The sequence below is a fragment of the Arachis hypogaea genome, chromosome 11 (assembly GCF_003086295.3).
Source record: "Arachis hypogaea cultivar Tifrunner chromosome 11, arahy.Tifrunner.gnm2.J5K5, whole genome shotgun sequence".
NCBI lineage: Eukaryota > Viridiplantae > Streptophyta > Magnoliopsida > Fabales > Fabaceae > Arachis > Arachis hypogaea.
In genome coordinates, this window is record NC_092046.1 from 144,517,341 (window position 1) to 144,537,355 (window position 20,015).

The 20,015-nt window shown below is 36.8% G+C and overlaps 1 non-coding gene across 1 annotated transcript; it reads left to right on the forward strand.

Annotated features, from left to right (window-relative positions):
* The first annotated feature begins 17,988 nt into the window (after nucleotides 1-17,988).
* LOC112724407 (small nucleolar RNA R71) lies at nucleotides 17,989-18,096 on the forward strand. Its single transcript, XR_003163571.1, has one exon. It is a non-coding gene; the product is annotated as a small nucleolar RNA R71 (small nucleolar RNA).
* The last annotated feature ends 1,919 nt before the right edge of the window (nucleotides 18,097-20,015 follow it).

Sequence of the window (20,015 nt, forward strand, 5' to 3'; positions counted from 1 at the left end):
GACGCGTGACAGAGGCCACGCACCAGAAATTACAGAAAACGCTTCTATCAATTTCTGAAGCCCTTTTTGGCCCAAATCCAAGTCCAGAAGGCACAGATCAGAGGTTATGAAGAGGGGGAATGCATCCATTCAAAAGGAGAGTCTCCAATTAGTTACTTTTCATGATTTAGATGTAGTTTTGAGGGAGAGGTTCTCTCCTCTCTCTCTTAGGATTAGGATTTAGGATTTTTCTTGCTTTCATGATTGCCCCTTTTTATCAGGTTCAATATTCCTTTTTAATTACTTATTTTCTCAATTTAATTTATGAATTCTTCTATGTTACATATTATTCTTTGAATTAATGTTATTTGAGGTACTTCAGTTTATGATTGCTTTCTTTTATTTATGTTACTGTTACTTCTAATCTGAAGACATTTTTATTCAAGTAGATTTACTTTTCCCCTTTTGGTCTTGGTTAAGAAATTAGTAACTCAAGAGTTATCAAACTCAACATGATTGATAATTGTTATCTTTGCTAATTGAATTGAACTTCAATAATCCCAATCTTTCCTTAGGGATTAACTAGGATTTGAAGATCAAACTAATTAGTCACTTGACCTTTCTTTGCTTTAAGTAAAGGCTAACTAAGTGGAATTAAGATTCAATCTTCATCATCATTGATAAGGATAACTAGGATAGGACTTCCAATTTCTCATACCTTGCCAAAAGTTTATTTTACAGTTATTTATTTATTTTTCTTGCCATTTAAATTACTTATTCCTCATCTTCAAAACCCCAATTTACAATCTTCATAACCAATAATAAGAACATACTTCCCTGCAGTTCCTTGAGAAGACGACCCGATGTTTAAATACTTCGGTTATCAATTTTTAAGGGGTTTGTTACTTATGACAACCAAAACGTTTGTAAGAAAGGTTGATTGCTTGGTTTAGTAACTATACTTGCAACGAGAGTTTACTATAACTTCTAAACCATCAATCTTCAATTCCTCAAAATGGCACCGTTGCCGGGGAACTGCAATCGTGTGCCTTATTACTGGTTATTGTAAATATTTTTCTTTTACTTGTTTATTTGTCTTTATTTTCTCCTTTTATTTCCATTAGCTACTATGAATTCTCACTCCTCTCACTTTGAGTTTGGTTCTAATATTGTTGAAAGGAGTGAAAGTTATAACAAGAACATGCATCAAGGTCAGAGCAATCAAAGATGGATGGAGCCAAGAAGATCTGATCAACCCTTTAGGCAACAACACCCTCCAAGATATCATGGACAAAGGCCATTCTACAATGCATACCAAGCCAATAGACATGGTGGACAACCTTGTAGTTACCAACAAGCCCCACCCTGTGCTTATAGGCCATCCTCTCAACGTAACCTCGAACCACCACACTCACAAGCTCCTTTTCACCATTCACCACCATATGATCCTCAATTACCCCAATTCCAATCCAATTACTCCCAAACACCACCACTTCCCCATGTACCACGTCCAAATCCATCACCCTGAGAATCAGAGGTTCGCCTCAAGAAAACAGTAGATCAACTTCAAACAACCCTTCATCAACTGGAGCAAGCAGTAAGTCAATTATCTTCTAGACATTTGAACATTCAAGGACCTCCCACAGCCCCATGTGAACAATCTAATGAAGAGCGTAGTATGAAGGAGATACTAGAAACTCCATTGGACAGAACAGGGCATGACTTCGTACTGGAACAAGTAGAGGAAGCTATCATTGTAAAAGAAGAAGAGTTGGTTGAAGACTTAGGAGAAGTTGAACTTCCATGGGAATCCAGAATTGTGGAAAATTCTGTCAGGGATGTTACAATTGATGCTAAGGAGGATAGTGCACAACTCCCAAAGCAAGTCTTTTATGAAGAACTAAACGGAATAATCCAAGAAGCAAGTTTCCTTGATGATGATAACCTCAAGTCAAGTTCTCCTAGTAATGAACTTGCATCCACAAGTGAATTCTCTGAGATCGAAGAATCTTCCCCAAGTGAATACGAAGATGATGCGGAAGTAGATTTCTCTCAACCTCCCGTTTATGACTTAAGTGACGAGGAAGACATAGAAGGCTTTGATAAGGACATGGATGCATTTGAAGAAGTCTGCAAGAAAGTGAATAAATTCACAGAAGAGCACAAGGGAGTAGAACTTACAGAACCACTGGAAACACCTATCCCAAGGCCATTACCACCCAATACAAGCTTCAAGTGGGTACAATCCTTAACCTTTCGCTTTATTTTTCCACTTGAATATGGGTTGCTTGAAACAGATGGCCAGCTTAGAGCTCTCTGCGGCTTTAAGAGTAAGAAGGAAATGGCTCGTACTCAGAGCTGGTGCACAAGGTTCAATAAGGTTCCACGCTTCAACTCGAAGTGCACGGATTGGCATCATGATCAATCGAATGGATCTCGGAAAATGTTTGGTCACCGTGGTGAGAATCTACTTTCTAAACCGCACGGATGGAAAAATATAGATCAAGATGGAGGCGGATTTAAAAGCAAGGTTTGGGATCTTGGAATCTATTCTGACATTCACCACCCCGGGAACCTGAAAATCTGTTTGAAGCTGCTCAGAAGCTTTACGTGCCTTGTATGGGATCTCGGAGGCTACTGGAATTACAAACATTGGTGGAGATTCCTGGATGAGTTCAAGCACAAGCCACCATAACAAAGGACTCCCCAAATGTCCAACTTAAGGACTTTAACTAAAAGTGCTAGGTGGGAGACAACCCACTATGGTATGGTCGTTCCTTTTTCAGTTTTATTTCGTGTTATTTATTTTTAATTCCTTTTCAATTGAACCTGAATATTATTCACTCGCATTGCATACTGCATAATTGCATACCTGCACAAAAAAAAAGAAAAAAGGGTGCGCGACGCGACTGCATCACTCATGCGATCGCGTCAATTGCGAAAAACACTTCCCACGCGTCCGCGTCATTCACACGGATGCATGATCTGAAAATCGGCGTAAGGATCCAACGCCCAGAAAGTTGGGCTGGAATCGTGTGGCTGTTGCGCGTTTCGCACAAAACGACCCACGCGGTCGCGTCCCTGACGCGATCGCGTCACTTGCACAACACCCATCCCACGCGAAAGCATGAGCGACACGATCGCGTCGCGTGGATTGCACAACACCCCAAAGGAGACAGAGAGTTGGGCTGAAACGACGCTGGAATTGTGCGTTTAGCACAATTTCCAACGACGCGGTCGCATGCCTCACGCGACCGCGTCATTCATCCTTTTACCCATTCCATGTGATCGCATCACTCACGCGATCGCGTCAACCCCCATTCCACCCCAGCCATGCGACCGCGTGCCCCACGCGATCGCGTGGATTCAAATTCGATAACACCCAGCCACGCGAAACCCTACCCATTCGCGCCCTCCTAACCCCCTTCTCCTTCCTCTCTTCTCTGCAACCAACCACCACCAACTTCCAGCCACCACCACTGACCACCGCCCCACCGTCGACCACCCAGACCCCACCGCAACGCCACCCCCTTCTTCCTTCCCTTTCTTTCTTCTTCTTCTTTCCTCTTCTTCCCTCCACCACCGCTGCCCCCTCCGCGACCACCACCCCCACTGCGCCGCCGTCACCGCCGCGCCTCCACCCACCACCCACACCCCCCTCCCCTTCCTTCCCCCTTATACCCTACCCCCATTACCCTACCCGAGACCCCCTGCCTCCGAACAGCCACCACCGCCGTGCCAACCACCCTCAACAGCCGCGTCAGCCACCAGCACCACTATCCCCCAGCCATCTCTCTGCCCCACTTTCATTCATACGCCTACCAGGTTCTGCCGAACGCCACCTTTCTTTCAATTCATAGTTAATACCATATTTTTCTATTTATGTTCATATTTAGGCTAGTTAGATATGCATGTTGTAGTGGATTCTAGGTGGTTAGGTAGCCTAGGATGTGGTTAGTGGATTTAGGCCTGATTAATTGCGCTGTTCATGCTACTTGCTTTATAATTTTTGCAATTCTGCTGTTGCTGTGATGTTAGTATTGTTCATATGCTATTCTTACTGTTCATGCTGCTATTGCGAATGTTCTTTCTTGTTCATACCTAATTGTAGTTTGTTTTATTTTATATGAACTATTCTGTTGCTGTTTATTTTCCGGGAACATCCAATTTTAGCCAGAATGCTGCCCAATTTTCTGTAAACTGTTTTGTTTCCATTCATGTCTTGGTTTTGGCACTTTGAACTCTGCTTTTACCAAACCAATTCATGAATACCATTGCCAGCTTTCTTATTCTTTTTAATTTCCTGGATAATAATCTGCATTTTTGATGTTTAGATTCCAATTTCTACTATTTCTATATCCATATGAATCATCATCAACTTCCTTGTTTGAATATGAGTTGCCTGTAGCTTATAATTGTGAATCCTTGTTACTTAGATAACCAATCATCATGTCGCTTACCTTAACTTTCTTTTTACTAACTCACTAATTTTTTATTTCTAACATCTTTTTCAATTTCACACCACTTTTAACTTTCTAACAACCCCCTCTGCTTTTTGACTCACTCTTTACTTTTATTTTAACTCAAGGCATGTTTGTGGTTTTCCTAATTAACATGAATTCTATGGATCTTACATTTTGGATTGTGAATTTTTCTTCTCAGTTTTCTAACTCCTATACAATCCTTAATGCACATTTACTTAACTCATTTTCATCATTCTATTGCTTCTTTGCCATTATGTGCTTCTTTTGTTATTTGCCTCCTTGTTTTCCTGTTTTTATTATATCCTTGATTTCTGTTTTTCAGGATGTCTGACACCCAAAGAAAAGGAAAAGAAAAGGCAACAACTGGCAAACGAAAAAGAGGAGAATCCTCTATGTCCATCCTGGACATCATGCATGATGACTCCTGGCGGGAGAAACACTTTACCCCGCAGGAGAAGGCTGACCAGCTACTCCCTGCTACTGATCCCATCAATTTTGCAAACAAATACTGCGAGTTAAAGTATCCGGTGTTTGCAACCTCCAGGAACCTGTACCTGGAGCGGACTCTGAAAATTCCGGAAGAACTCCAGCAATACACCTCTGATCAGATCAAACAAAGAGGCTGGTTATTCCTGGAGAGAAACCTGACTGAGGTCAATGCTTCTTGGGTAAGAGAATTTTGCAATTACTTCAAAACTTCCCTAGATGCAGTGAACCTAAGAGGGAAGCAGATACTGGTCACTGAAGAGGCCATTGAGGATATTCTGAAGCTTCTGCCTAAATCTGATCAGCCAGATGGTTATCAAAAGGCTGAGGAGGACATGCGCTTCATGAAGTTTGACTGGGATGCCATCAAGGCAAGGATAGTCCTTGACCCGACTGTTCCATGGGTCATGGGTCAGAACACCACCATGCCTAAGGGGATCAAGCGGATTTACTTAAATGATGAGGCTCGGCTATGGCATCAGATCCTGAGCAACTTTGTTATGCCGAGTACCCATGAGACGGAGCTACCTGCCGCTATGATCACCCTCATATGGTGTGTGATGGAGGGTAAGGACCTGTACCTGCCACGCTTCATCCGGTACTACATGGCCAGGGTCCACGTCCGAGGCACTCTCCCCTTTCCATATCTGATTACACAGCTAGGTCGTCGAGCTGACGTGCCTTAGGAGGATGCTGATGAGAAGCCACCTGCTGCAGAATACAAGAAGATTATCCCTCACAGCAGGAACTTTCTGGCTTTAGGCTACAGACCTCCATTCCTCACAACTCCTGGTGAGACAGCCACACCGTCTGCTGGCACCTCTTCCTCTACAGCTACCCCAGCTACCCCTGCTACCACCACTGCACCTCCACCTGCCTCAGAGCCAGTTTATCACCTAGTACACCGCCTGTTTCAGCAGCTAGACCAGATGGAGCGCCGCAACCGGCGCCGATATGAGAGATCTGAGCGTCGCAGCAAGCGACGCTATGAGCACCTGAAGCTGATGATCCGTTCTGGCAGCGACATCCCCTCCGAGCCTGACAGCCCATCAGAGCCATCTGAAGAGGAGGCGGATGATCACAAGGCGAAGACCCATCCACAGAGATAGGCTGCGCAGGCAGGCACGGAGTAGGCTGCATCACAGCAGGAGGCCCCGCCTCAGATTCAGGCTGCAGACCTAGAAATTCCTATTTAGTCAGCACCCCCTCTGCAGCAGGCAGATCCTCAGACCACCACCACAGAGACTCCGGCTACCCATCCTTCCAGTGATGACACGCCTTCACACCCTGCTTGAGTGAGCATCAGGGACGATGCTTCATTTTAAGTGTGGGGAGGTCGCCATCTCTGGCGTATTTTTTTTGGTGAACCACTACAGACTCTTTTACTTTATTTTGCTACTTTTCTGTATTTATCTTTTTATTTTTTATTTTCTCAGTACTTATACATTGCTATTTTCATGTATTTTTACTATATTTCTGCATGTTGCACTTTAGTTCATATTTTAGCCATTTAGTTTAGTTGCAATTCTAACTTATTAGTTATAGAAAATGTGGATTAATTAGTATAGTTTACCCTTTTTAGCATAAGATAACTTAGTTTAAATTGAAAATATAAAAAGGAAGTAAACTAGAGACTTTAACATAATAAAAAAACAATCCACACACCTTGTATATAGCATTACATGTTAGTTAGTTAACAACATTTCATCAAGGAGAAACACTAAAACTTTAAAGCCACCTTAAGATTTACATTGAGAATAATGGGAACTCTTAATTTTTACTTGCATGACATATATAACTGATATATGATTTTTGAGTTAGAGAACATACAGCCTGTGAGTTTTGAGCTTAATTGTATGGTTACATTCAAACCATAATTTTTATTCCTGTGTGTTCCGCCCTTCTTTTTTATTCTGGTATTCTTTACTTTGTTTTAATCTATATGTCCGATTATAGAATATAGATACATACCAAGAAAGTGATTGATGCCATTGTTTGATTCTAGCTCACTTATCCCAAATTAGCCTACCTTTTACATCACCCTTGTTAGCCCCATTGAGCCTTTAAATCCCCTCTTATTCTATAAACTACAATACTAGCCTTAAGCAGAAAAACAAAATAAAAATCCTAAGTTGAATCCTTGGTTAGCTTAAGATAGAAAGTGTGTATTGTTTAAGTGTGGGAAACCTATTGGGAACATGGATGATAAAAACAAAGGGTAGAAAGTTAAAAAGAATAAAATAATTCAAAATAAAATTTTTTGGGAAGCATGCTCATGTGAAATAAAAATAATTGAATTATCATGTGCATTAAAAAAAATTATTTTTCAGTATTTGAATAAAGGGGATACAAAAGAATTCCCCAAATGCAAAATAAAGCAATGCACATGGGACAAAATTAAAACTAATGCATGAGCATGTAACATCAAAAGTGGAAAATTTGGGTGAATAGGTAAAGAAATTCTTGCTTTACAAAGTATGTATGTTAGGTGAGATCTTAGACTAATCAAGGATTCACTTATTAGCTCACTTAGCCTTATACATATACCCTTACCTTTACCTTGGCCCCATTACAACCTTAATTAAAGACCTCATGATTTTTATATGCCTATATTCTATAATTGTTGATTGGTTAGATGAAGAACAAAGTTATGGAAAGTAAGGATAAAAAGAAGAATAGAGTGATTAACCTAATAAACACTGAGTGACTAGAGAGCAAACACAAAATCCAGTGAGGGTTCAATAGCTCATCAACATATATCTCTGCTTAAATTGTTAGTTGTCTTGCAAGTTTGTAAAATATTTTTCTTTCCTATCTCAATTGTAAAAGTGCTTTATCATTATCTAAGGTTTGGCTATGCATATATGATTCCTTGAGAATGTGAATTAATTTAACAACATGTAAATTTTATATACAAGTGAATAAAAATTAGAATTGCATGATTCATTTAGGTAGTTGCATTTAGAATAGATTGCATTACATGAGATTCCACCACTTTAACCTTACCTTACTCTTTATCTTGGATTTAGCATGAGGACATGCTATTGTTTAAGTGTGGGGAGGTTGATAAACCCATATTTTATGATATATTTTGTGCTCAAATTAAGTGATTTATTCAATCCTTCACTCACTTATTCATGAAAATTGCATGGTTTTACTTTCCCTTCCTTATTATGTGATGTATCTAAAAATAATTATTTTAATTACCCTTTATTTCCATTCGATGCCGTGATTCATGTGTTGAGTAGTTTCAGATCTTCTAAGGCAGGAATGACTTAAAGGATAGAAAGGAAACATACAAAAATGGAAGGAAAGCACAAAACGGAGTTTTTGGAGAAACTGGCAGTGACACGATCGCATGGACGACACGGCCGCATGCCAGCGCGCGGTGACGCGACCGCGTGATTGACGCGATCGCGCGCCTTAAGCGAAACGCATATGACGCGGACGCATGATTGAAGCGACTGCGTGATAAGGAAAACTCCAGATGACGCGACCGCGTGACCCACGCGGACGCATGACAGAGGCCACGCACCAGAAATTACAGAAAACGCTCCTAGCAATTTCTGAAGCCCTTTTTGGCCCAAATCCAAGTCCAGAAGGCACAGATCAGAGGTTATGAAGTGGGGAAATGCATCCATTCAAAAGGAGAGTCTCCAATTAGTTACTTTTCATGATTTAGATGTAGTTTTGAGGGAGAGGTTCTCTCCTCTCTCTCTCTTAAGATTAGGATTTAGGATTTTTCTTGCTTTCATGATTGCCCCTTTTTATCAGGTTCAATATTCCTTTTTAATTACTTATTTTCTCAATTTAATTTATGAATTCCTCTATGTTACAGATTATTCTTTGAATTAATGTTATTTGAGGTATTTCAGTTTATGATTGCTTTCTTTTATTTATGTTACTGTTGCTTCCAATCTGAAGACATTTTTATTCAAGTAGATTTACTTTTCCCCTTTTGGTCTTGGTTAAGAAATCAGTAACTCAGGAGTTATCAAACTCAACATGATTGATAATTGTTATCTTTTCTAATTGAATTGAACTTCAATAATCCCAATCTTTCCTTAGGGACTAACTAGAATTTGAAGATCAAACTAATTAGTCACTTGACCTTTCTTTGCTTTAAGTAAAGGCTAACTAAGTGGAATTAAGATTTAATCTTCATCATCATTGATAAGGATAACTAGGATAGGACTTTCAATTTTTCATACCTTGCCAAAAGTTTATTTTACAGTTATTTATTTATTTCACTTGCCATTTAAATTACTTATTCCTCATCTTCAAAACCCCAATTTACAATCTTCATAATCAATAATAAGAACATACTTCCCTGCAGTTCCTTGAGAAGATGACCCGAGGTTTAAATACTTCAGTTATCAATTTTTAAGGGGTTTGTTACTTGTGACAACCAAAACGTTTGTAAGAAAGGTTGATTGCTTGGTTTAGTAACTATACTTGCAACGAGAGTTTACTATAACTTCTAAACCATCAATCTTCAGTTCTTCACTCCACCCATGATAATCAACAGCAGGTGATAACATTATTATGTAAATCTGATGTTGAGTTAGCCCACTTTATTTCTGATCAAGTTAACCTCAATTGGCTATATTGTTTTGTGTTTTTTCATGCGTGATGTGTTAACTGTTACTGATGTTATTCCTCTCTTGTTCCATTTAGAAATTTCATCTGGATCCCTTTGTTCCTCATTTTCCTTTCGAATTTAAGAATCCAGTTGAGTTTCACTCGAATGCAAGCATTCAATGTTCGTCGAGCTCAAGTGCTCCAGTGCGTCAGGCTTCACCGATTTCTGTTTTGAACTGGAATTGTTGGGTATTTCTTGATCTAATGGACTTTGATTCTTTATCTGTTAGTAAACTATGTTTGCGGTAATATGTATATGCATACATGTATATCGCTTAAATTTTGTTTCTTTATTTGTTTAATATTTCTTTTATTAGTCTTCAAATTTTTATCATACCTGATTTCTTTCTCATCTCAAATTTTTTTTGGCTTCTGCATTCCTTCTTCTTATATTTTGCTGTGTTCTCTGTAGACTATTAACCATGATTTTCATGCAAGAATCTCGTCCTCACAAGGTTCTAATTTAGTTGGGAATCATCAGCCTCTCACTATTAAGGAAGAGTTTCGGAGTGCCTTTGGACAATGTGAAAATACTGGCGACGCTGTTGAAAGGATGGACGAGTGTAGTGGCTAATCATTTGTTACATTATAATATATATATATATATATATATATAATTCCAAGCCTCTAAAGAATTGTTAGAATTTTGCTTAGTTGTGTTAAGTATTTGGAAAATTGGTAAAGTATGTTGTCAACAGATCTATTTTGGTATGTAATTATCAACTCATTTTCTGGAGTTGTGATCTTTATGAAACTTATTGTTCTCTTTCTTATGCTTAAATTTGTATGTGTAAGTATGTTTCTCTGTGTTTTTGAATAAAGCATGGTTATTATATATAGACCTGGGCTTTGTTTGGTGTGTATATATATATATATATATATATATATATATATATATATATATATTTGTTTTCTTATAAGTTATTAAAATGTATGGAATAATTTAAATAATGAACCCCAAAATCATTTAAAAAATGTCTTTTTTTTCAATCGTGTTATAATTTTATATTTAGATATCTCATATAAAAAGATATTTTTAAGTAAAATTGGTTAAAGGTATTTTTTATTTATTTATCATGTGAAAATATATATTTCAAAAAAAAATTAAAAATATAAATTTGAACTTCTCTTATACATCTTCATATACCAACACATTACAGTATAAAAATTAGTAAATTAGCATTTATTTGAAACAAAATTAAGCAAATTATAGAAAACACCATGATGATACCAATACTGTTCTGAGGGGTCATTCGAGACAGAAAACGTCGATCGAAGTCGGACACCTTGATGCACAATGTACCTAGATGGAGAAAACTGGGATAATCCAAGAAAGGATCCAGAAACACGAACTGGATGGGGATAAAGAAAACTGGGTTGAAGATCAGGATTTTCAAAGTGACACTAACACCGTGCAGAGAGAAACCGAGAAAAAGGACAGAAAGACAGGTCACACGGTGGAGATGGAAGAATCGGGATCACAACACCCACAGAGAAGATCGAGGCAGGAAGGCAAGAGTGGCAATAGCTAGCAAAAGAAGAAACCATAATCAAATTAACAGGAAATTCCAAAGAATGAAGTGAAAACCCCAAAAATTTATAAAATGCCCAAACCACATGCAACAAACAATTTAACAGCTAGCAAAAAGGAGAAACCATAATCAAATTAACAGAGGGAAGCACATGCGCGTTGAGGTGGGGTTGCCACGCTGGAGGAGAGGTGCCACCTGGGATAGGAGCCGGCCTGGAACGCGGGGAGGTCTCCAGCTCGGAGATGAAACCACGGCTATCTAGTGTATAATGATATTTGTTTTCTTATAAGTTATTAAAATGTATGGAATAATTTAAATAATGGATCCCAAAATCATTTAAAAAATGTATTTTTTTCAACCATGTTATAATTTTATATTTAGATATCTCATATAAAAAGATATTTTTAAGTAAAATTGGTTAAAGGTATTTTTTATTTATTTATCATGTGAAAATGTATATTTCAAAAAAAATTAAAAATATAAATTTGAACTTCTAAAAAAAATTATAATGAATTTTTTAGTAATTTGACTTTTATTATTAGAAATTTATCAACTGCACTAAAACGTAAGTAAAAATATTTTTTTCATCCATTTTTTTTTCGATTTAGTCATCCCTAATCAAATACTTAGTTGCTTCTATTAGTTTATTGATATATTTAACATAGTTATCTATCTTACTACTTTAATAGTGTAGAGATAGATATTTTTTCATAAAAAAAGGTTAAAAATTTCTAGGATACTGGATGGATTAGATCAATAGATGTGGACCGCACGATGGAGTTAGAATGAATCTGATTGGGGAACAGGGGTGTTCCATTGGGAAGACATTATCTCTTCCTCACTATCTGTTTTCTTCGTCAAGCCGATTCTGATTCGGAGCCTTCTCAGTCACATATCTCTTCTCACTCTCTCTGGAATTCGGGCGAAGATAGAGTCCGATCGGAAGAGGAAGAAGTCTCTGATGGTGCCGGCAGAGCAGAAGGAGAAGCATAAGCCACATTTGAACAAGACGAAGAAGATGTCGTACTGTGGCAATAGCGATGGTGGTGATGGAGCTGAGGTTAGGGCATCCCACATACTGGTGAAGCACCAAGGTTCCTCACTACTTTCCTTTTTGTGAAGCTGATTCTGATTCGGAGCCCTGTCAGTGACACATCTCTTCTCACTCTCTCTGCAATTCTGGCGAAGAAAGAGTCGGATCGGAAGAGGAAGAAGTCTCCGGTGGTGCTGGCGGAGCAGAAGGAGAAGCATAAGCAGCATTTGAACAAGACGAACAAGATGTGATACTGTGGCAGCAGTGACGATCGTGATGGAGGTGAAGTTAGGTATCACAAAAATATCTATTACTCAGTAGAGGAAGTGAAAAAGTGTTGTTAACATTTTTTATTATGTTTAGATCTTGCTTGAGCAATTAGATATTATTATGAATTTTCGTTGTTCAGTCTGCAATTTCTTATTTGTTAGGAACTTATCACGGTAAATAGGTCACTCCTAATTTGTTTTGCAGAATACTTTAAATACTGCTAGAGGATGGGAACCATCTTGATAAATTTGGTTGTTAAAGGGGTGTTTTAATTTGCACTGGTATGTGATCAATTAAGATTTGTGTTGGAACTATTCTAAAATTCCAAAGGGCATTGTGTTTGAATTTGGATGGCTTCATTTGTTACTTTCTTACCTTTTGGATTGATGCTTTTTTTTTCCTTCTGGTTGTGAGTTAGTTGTGTGTTTTGAGAATCAGTTTTATGCTTATTAATTATTGAGATGAAATACTGGTTTATGAATTCAGGGAGTCAAGTAGAGGATATGGGAACTACAGCTGTTGGATATAACAGAGTAGTAGAAGAGAATGGGAAATTATTTATCATGGTTCAAGATATGAAAGGTTGAATTTTTAATTGTTTATTTAATTAATGGCCATTTTCTCTTTATACATTATTGAGCAAAGTTAATTTTGTCAAACTTTTCAGATCCAAATTATAGGTAATATTCGAGTTTACTGTAGAATCAGACCCACATTCCAGGCTGAATCCAAGAATATTATTGATTTCATTGGGGAGGATGGTTCTGTATTCAATTTAGATCCATCCAAAACATTGAAAGATGGAAGAAAAGTTTTTCACTTCAATCGGGTTTTTGGTGTAAAGGCTGGCTAAGGTAGAGTTCCACATGCTGATTACAGAAAATTTCCCTCCCCTTCCCTTTCTTTTACATCATCTTATTGAAATTTATTCTAACTTTGTACACAGATGAGATTTTTAAGGACACAGACCTGTTAATTAGATCCCTGATGGATGGATATAATGTTTGTATTTTCGCATATGGTGAAACTAGATCTGGGAAGACATACACCATGGTAAGATAAAAGAAGTATGATACACATTCCATTATTTATTCCATAAATTAATTAACGTGGACACAGACTAATTAAATAAGAAGCAATCTCTACTTACTATATATGCAAACTTAAACCAATTATATATCCATCTAATTTTTTTTTCTTGTTTCTTTTGGCAGAGTGGTCCATCAGGTTGAACCTCTAAGGATATGGAGATCAATTATGTTCCTGTTAACTATTTGTTTCAAATGTGTAATGACAGGAAAGACATTATGACATATGACATTTATGTTCAAATGGTTGAGATTTACAATGAACAAGTTAGAGACCTACTAGCTGAGGACGAAACAGATAATAAATTAGATATTAGGAGCTGCAATGATGATGGATTGAGTCTTCCTGATGCTACATTGAGTCCGGTGACATCTAGAAGTGATGTTTTGACCCTGATGAAACTCGGTGAGGTCAACTGTGCTGTCAGTTCCATTGCACTGAACAATAAAAGTAGTCGTTCCCACGGGTAATTTTTTAAATTTGTTCAGGTTTGTTCTGTTCCATGATGCTCTCTATTTAATTTTCTGGCTAGATGAGGTTGCTTTCATGTGGTTAGACAGCAAAAGAAGAAAATAAAATAAATGAGTCTGTAGCTCTATGCGAATTTGCTTATGAATATAACTATTTCATATCAAACTAATTCTGCCTATTAGAATTGATTAAGCTTTATTCATTGTATAATTCAGTGGTATGTCTGTCTTCGCAGAAAATCATCAACAGCAACTAGAGCAACTAATAGGCTTTCCATATAAAAATGGTGTTGTGTCTAAGCCAGAACAATTAATAGACTTTGCACATAAGAATGATGGTGTGTCTAAGGAAGAACAACTATTAAACTTTGCATTGAAGAGTAATGGGATGTCTAAGACAGCTGAATCGAATGAATTTAGGATCTCTGTAGCACAGCAGGCCGAGCCAGCACCACCATCTCAACCGCATGTTATAGAGCTGAGTGACAATGAAGTAAAGTGATGAAGTAAGTCTTTAATCACCTTGAAATAAGATATTAGGGCTCACAAATAATAAAACTTACAAATTCAAAGGTGATTAGAAATTTACTTTTCCAGTTTTTCGAACCTCCACATTTTAGATGATCTTTTTCCCCTTTCATGACCAGAACTGTTTTACTTTTTCCGTGAACTGTGTCAGTTATAAATTCTAATTTAGGATACAAAAAGATTGGAGCAACTTTACTCTGACCCATTCCTCGGGTTAGTTTAAGATTACGTTGTTATGGATGTTGAAATGGGTATTGGCTATCGTTTCTGATATTAAAGGAAGCATTCTTATTTTATGTTCAGATAATTTTGAAAGTTAGCCTTCTTTTAAACCAGCTTCTACTTAATGATTTTGTATCACATGCTTTGATGGAGTTTGTTTTTTTTTTTATTCCTAATTCCTATACCATTATTATAACTATATATTTTCTTTAGACTAAATTATAATTTTACTTCTCACAGGATTCAATTTATTTATAAAATTATTTTTGGAAAAATGGATATTTTAAGTTTGCAAATGTCATCTTAATTTGATAGAAGTTTTAGATTTCATTTTATACTTGAAGATAATTGATAAATTTAATATTTAATTTTCTTCTTTTTTTTCTTGGTTTGTGGGTTAATTAGAAACGTTATTCTACAGTACATATAAACAATTAATATCTACACAAAGTTTACTTTTTTTATGTTATAAAAGTTATTGATTCGGTCGATATAAGAAAAAAGGAAATATTAGTTTAAAAAATTGGTAGGGAGATTTTATTACTAAAAAAAATTTTTACTCATAACATTATTAACAATAATTAACTTTTCTTTTAACAAGTTTCATATTTAAGAGGAAGAACCATATTTTTTTATAAAAAAAATACATTCTTACTTATTTTTTTACTTATATTTGTTAATTTGTATGTTAATCTCTTTTATATTGCCTACAATTTTTGTTAAGTAATTATTTCTTTCATTTTTTTTTTGTGATTTTCCATAATTTTTTTCTCTAATTATTAATAGAAAATAAAAATGGAAAAAATTGTGAAAATTAATTAAACTTTGGGACACATAAAATTTATTGATATCAAAAGTTCTGAAATGAATAGAAAAAATTATATGTACGATATATTTTTCTCAATATTTAGATGAAGAAGAAGAAGATATAGAGGAGATGGAGGAATGTGTGTATGGATGTGAGTGGTGAATGGAAAACAGAAGGGATGACCATGAATGGAGAAAGAGAGGGTGAGGTGGGTGGGGATCCTGTGAGGTCCACAGATCCTGAGGTGTCAAGAATTTACATCCCTGCACCAATTAGGCATGTAAAATGCCTTTGCATGCAATTCTGGCATTTAAATGCCGAATTGATGCTTGTTCTGGGCGTTCAACACCCAGATGCAGCATATTTCTGGCGTTGAACGCCAGCCAGATGCTTGTTTCTGGCGTTCAGCGCCAGCTCTTCTTCACTGTGCATTTCTGGCGTCTGAACGCTAGGATGCTGCTTGTTTCTGGCGTTCAACGCCAGAAACATGCTCTGTTCTGGCGTTGAACGCCAGACAGATGCTCCTTACTGGCGTTTAAACGCCAGTGAGATCCTCCTCCAGGGTGTGATTTTTCTTTTGCTGTTTTTGATTCCGTTTTCAATTTTTATATTTATTTTGTGACTCCACATGATCATGAACCTAATAAAACATGAAAAACAATGAAAATAAAAATTAGATAAATAAAAATTGGGTTGCCTCCCAACAAGCGCTTCTTTAATGTCAATAGCTTGACAGTGGGCTCTCATGGAGCCTCACAGATGTTCAGAGCATTGTTGAGACTCCCCAACACCAAACTTAGAGTTTGGATATGGGAGTTCAACACCAGACTTAGAATTTGGTTGTGGCCTCCCAACACCAAACTTAGAGTTTGACTGTGGGGGCTCTGGTTGACTCTGTTTTAAGAGAGGATTACTGTGCCTTTTTTCCATGTTTACAGAAGGATGTCCTTGAGTTTTAAACTCAAGGGAGTCCTCATTCAATTGAAGGACTAGTTCACCTCTGTTAACATCAATCACAGCTCTTGCTGTGGCTAGGAAGGGTCTTCCAAGGATGATGGATTCATCCTCATCCTTCCCAGTATCTAGGATTATGAAATCAGCAGGGATGTAAAGGCCTTCAACCTTTACTAACACGTCCTCTACTTGTCCATAAGCTTGTTTTCTTGAATTGTCTGCCATCTCTAATGAGATTCTAGCAGCTTGCACCTCAAAGATTCCCAGTTTCTCCATTATAGAGAGAGGCATGAGGTTTATTCCTGACCCCAGGTCACACAGAGCCTTCTCAAAGGTCATGGTGCCTATGGTACAAGGTATCAGGAACTTTCCAGGATCCTGTATCTTCTGAGGCAATCTCAGTTGATCCAATGCATTCAGTTCATTAGTGAACAGGGGAGGTTCCTCTCCCCAAGTCTCATTACCAAATAAATTGGCATTCAGCTTCATGATTGCACCAAAGAACTTGGAAACTTGCTCTTCAGTAACATCTTCATTCTCTTCAGAAGAGGGATACTCATCAGAGCTCATGAATGGCATAAGGAGGTTCAATGGAATCTCTATGGTCTCTAGATGAGTCTCAGATTCCTTTGGTTCCTCAGAGGGAAGCTCCTTATTAATCACTGGACGTCCCAGGAGGTCTTCCTCCTTGGGATTCACGTCCTCCCCTTCCTCTCTAGGTTCGGCCGTGTTGACTATGTCAATGGCCTTGTACTCTTCTTTTGGATTTTCTTCTGTATTGCTTGGGAGAGTACTAGGAGGAATTTCAGTGATCCTTTTACTCAGCTGGCCCACTTGTGCTTCCAAATTTCTAATAGAGGACCTTGTTTCATTCATGAAACTTACAGTGGCCTTAGATAGATCAGAGACTAAGTTCGTTAAATTAGATGTATTTTGTTCAGATTTCTCTGTCTGTTGCTAAGTGGATGATGGAAAAAGGCTTGCTATTGCTAAACCTGTTTCTTCCACCATTATTAAAGCCTTGTTGAGGCTTTTGTTGATCCTTCCATGAGAGATTTGGGTGATTTCTCCATGAGGGATTATAGGTGTTTCCATAAGGTTCACCCAAGTAATTTACCTCTGCTATTGCAGGGTTCTCAGGATCATAGGCTTCTTCTTCAGAAGGCGCCTCTTGAGTACTGTTGGATGCAGCTTGCATTCCATTCAGACTCTTAGAAATCATATTGACTTGCTGAGTCAATATTTTATTCTGAGCCAATATGGCATTCAGAGTATCAATTTCAAGAACTCCCTTCTTCATAGGCGTCCCATTACTCACAGGATTCCTCTCAGAAGTGTACATGAACTGGTTATTAGCAACCATGTCAATGAGTTCTTGAGCTTCTGCAGGCATTTTCTTTAGGTGAATAGATCCACCTGCAGAAGTATCCAATGACATCTTAGCTAATTCAGACAGACCATCATAGAATATATCCAGGATGGTCCATTCTGAAAGCATGTCAGAAGGACACTTTTTGGTTAGTTGCTTGTATCTCTCCCAAGCTTCATAGAGGGATTCACCTTCTTTCTGTCTGAAGGTTTGAACATCCACTCTAAGCTTACTAAGCTTTTGAGGAGGAAAGAACTTGGCTAAGAAAGCCGTGACCAGCTTATCCCAAGAGTTCAGGCTATCTTTGGGTTGAGAGTCCAACCACACTCTAGCTCTGTCTCTTACAACAAAAGGGAAAAGCATGAGCCTGTAGACTTCAGGATTTACTCCATTAGTCTTAACAGTATCATAAATCTGCAAGAATTCAGTTAAGAATTGAAAAGGATCTTCAGATGGAAGTCCATGGAACTTGCAGTTCTGCTGCATCAGAGAAACTAATTGAGGTTTCAGCTCAAAATTGTTTGCTCCAATGGTGGGGATGGAGATGCTTCTTCCATGTAAATTGGAATTAGGTGCAGTAAAGTCACCAAGCATTCTCCTTGCATTATTATTATTTTCGGCTGCCATCTCCTCTTCCTGTTCGAAAATTTCTGACAGGTGCTTGCTGGATAGTTGTAATTTAGCTTCTTTTAGTTTCCTCTTCAGAGTCCTTTCAGGTTCTGGATCTGCTTCAACAAGAATATTCTTGTCCTTGCTCCTGCTCATATGAAAAAGAGGAAACAGAAAAATAATAATAATAGGGATCCTTTTTACCCAAGTATAGAGGTTCCCTTATGTGAGTAGAAGAAAAGAAGAAGAGAAAATCTGAACTCAGAGAGAGAGAGAGAGAGTTCGGATTTTTGGTGAGTGAGGAAGAGATGTTAGTAAATAAATAAATAAATAGAAGGAGATGAGAGAGAGAGAGAGAATTTTTGAAAATTATTTTTTTTGAAAAAGAGTTAGTGATTTTCGAAAATTGTTTTTGAAAAAGGTTAGTAATTTTTGAAAATTAAAATAAAAAATTAAAATAATTAGTTAAATAAAAAGAATTTTTGAAAAAGAGGGAGATATTTTTGAAAATTAGAGAGAGAGAGTTAGTTAGGTAGTTTTGAAAAAGATAAGAAACAAACAAAAAGTTAGTTAGTTAGTTGAAACAAATTTGAAAATCAATTTTGAAAAGATAAGAAGTTAGAAAAGATATTTTAAAATCAAATTTTTGAAAAAGATATGATTTTGAAAAAAGATAAGATAAAAAGATATTTTTGAAAAGATATGGTTGAAATTAGTTTTGAAAAAGATTTGATTTTTAAAATCACAATTAATGACTTGATTCACAAGAAATCACAAAATATGATTCTAGAACTTAAAGTTTGAATCTTTCTTAACAAGCAAGTAACAACTTGAAATTTTTGAATCAAAACATTAATTGATGATGTTATTTTCGAAAATTAGGAGATAAAGATAAGAAAAAGATTTTTGAAAAATACTTTTGAAATTTTCGAAAATAAATAAGAAAAATGAAAAAGATTTGATTTTTTTGAAAAAGATTTTGAAAAAGATAAGATTTTTAAATTGAAAATTTGATTTGACTCATAAAAACAACTAGATTTTAAAAATTTTTGAAAAAGTCAACTCAAATTTTCGAATTTTATGAGAGGAAAAAGGGAAAGATATTTTTTTTGATTTTTTGAATTTTTATGATGAGAGAGAAAAACATGAAAATGATGTAATGCATGAAAATTTTTAGATCAAAACAATGAATGCATGCAAGAATGCTATGAATGTCAAGATGAACACCAAGAACACTTTGAAGATCATGATGAACATCAAGAACATATTTTTGAAAAATTTTTGATGCAAAGAAAATATGCAAGACACCAAACTTAGAAATCTTTCATGTTCAGACACTATGAATGCAAAAATGCATATGAAAAACAACAAAAGATACAAAGCAAGAAAACATCAAGATCAAACAAGAAGACTTACCAAGAACAACTTGAAGATCATGAAGAACACTATGAATGCATGGATTTTTCGAAAAAAATGCAAGATGAACATGCAATTGACACCAAACTTTAAATCCGACTCAAGACTCAAACAAGAAACACAAA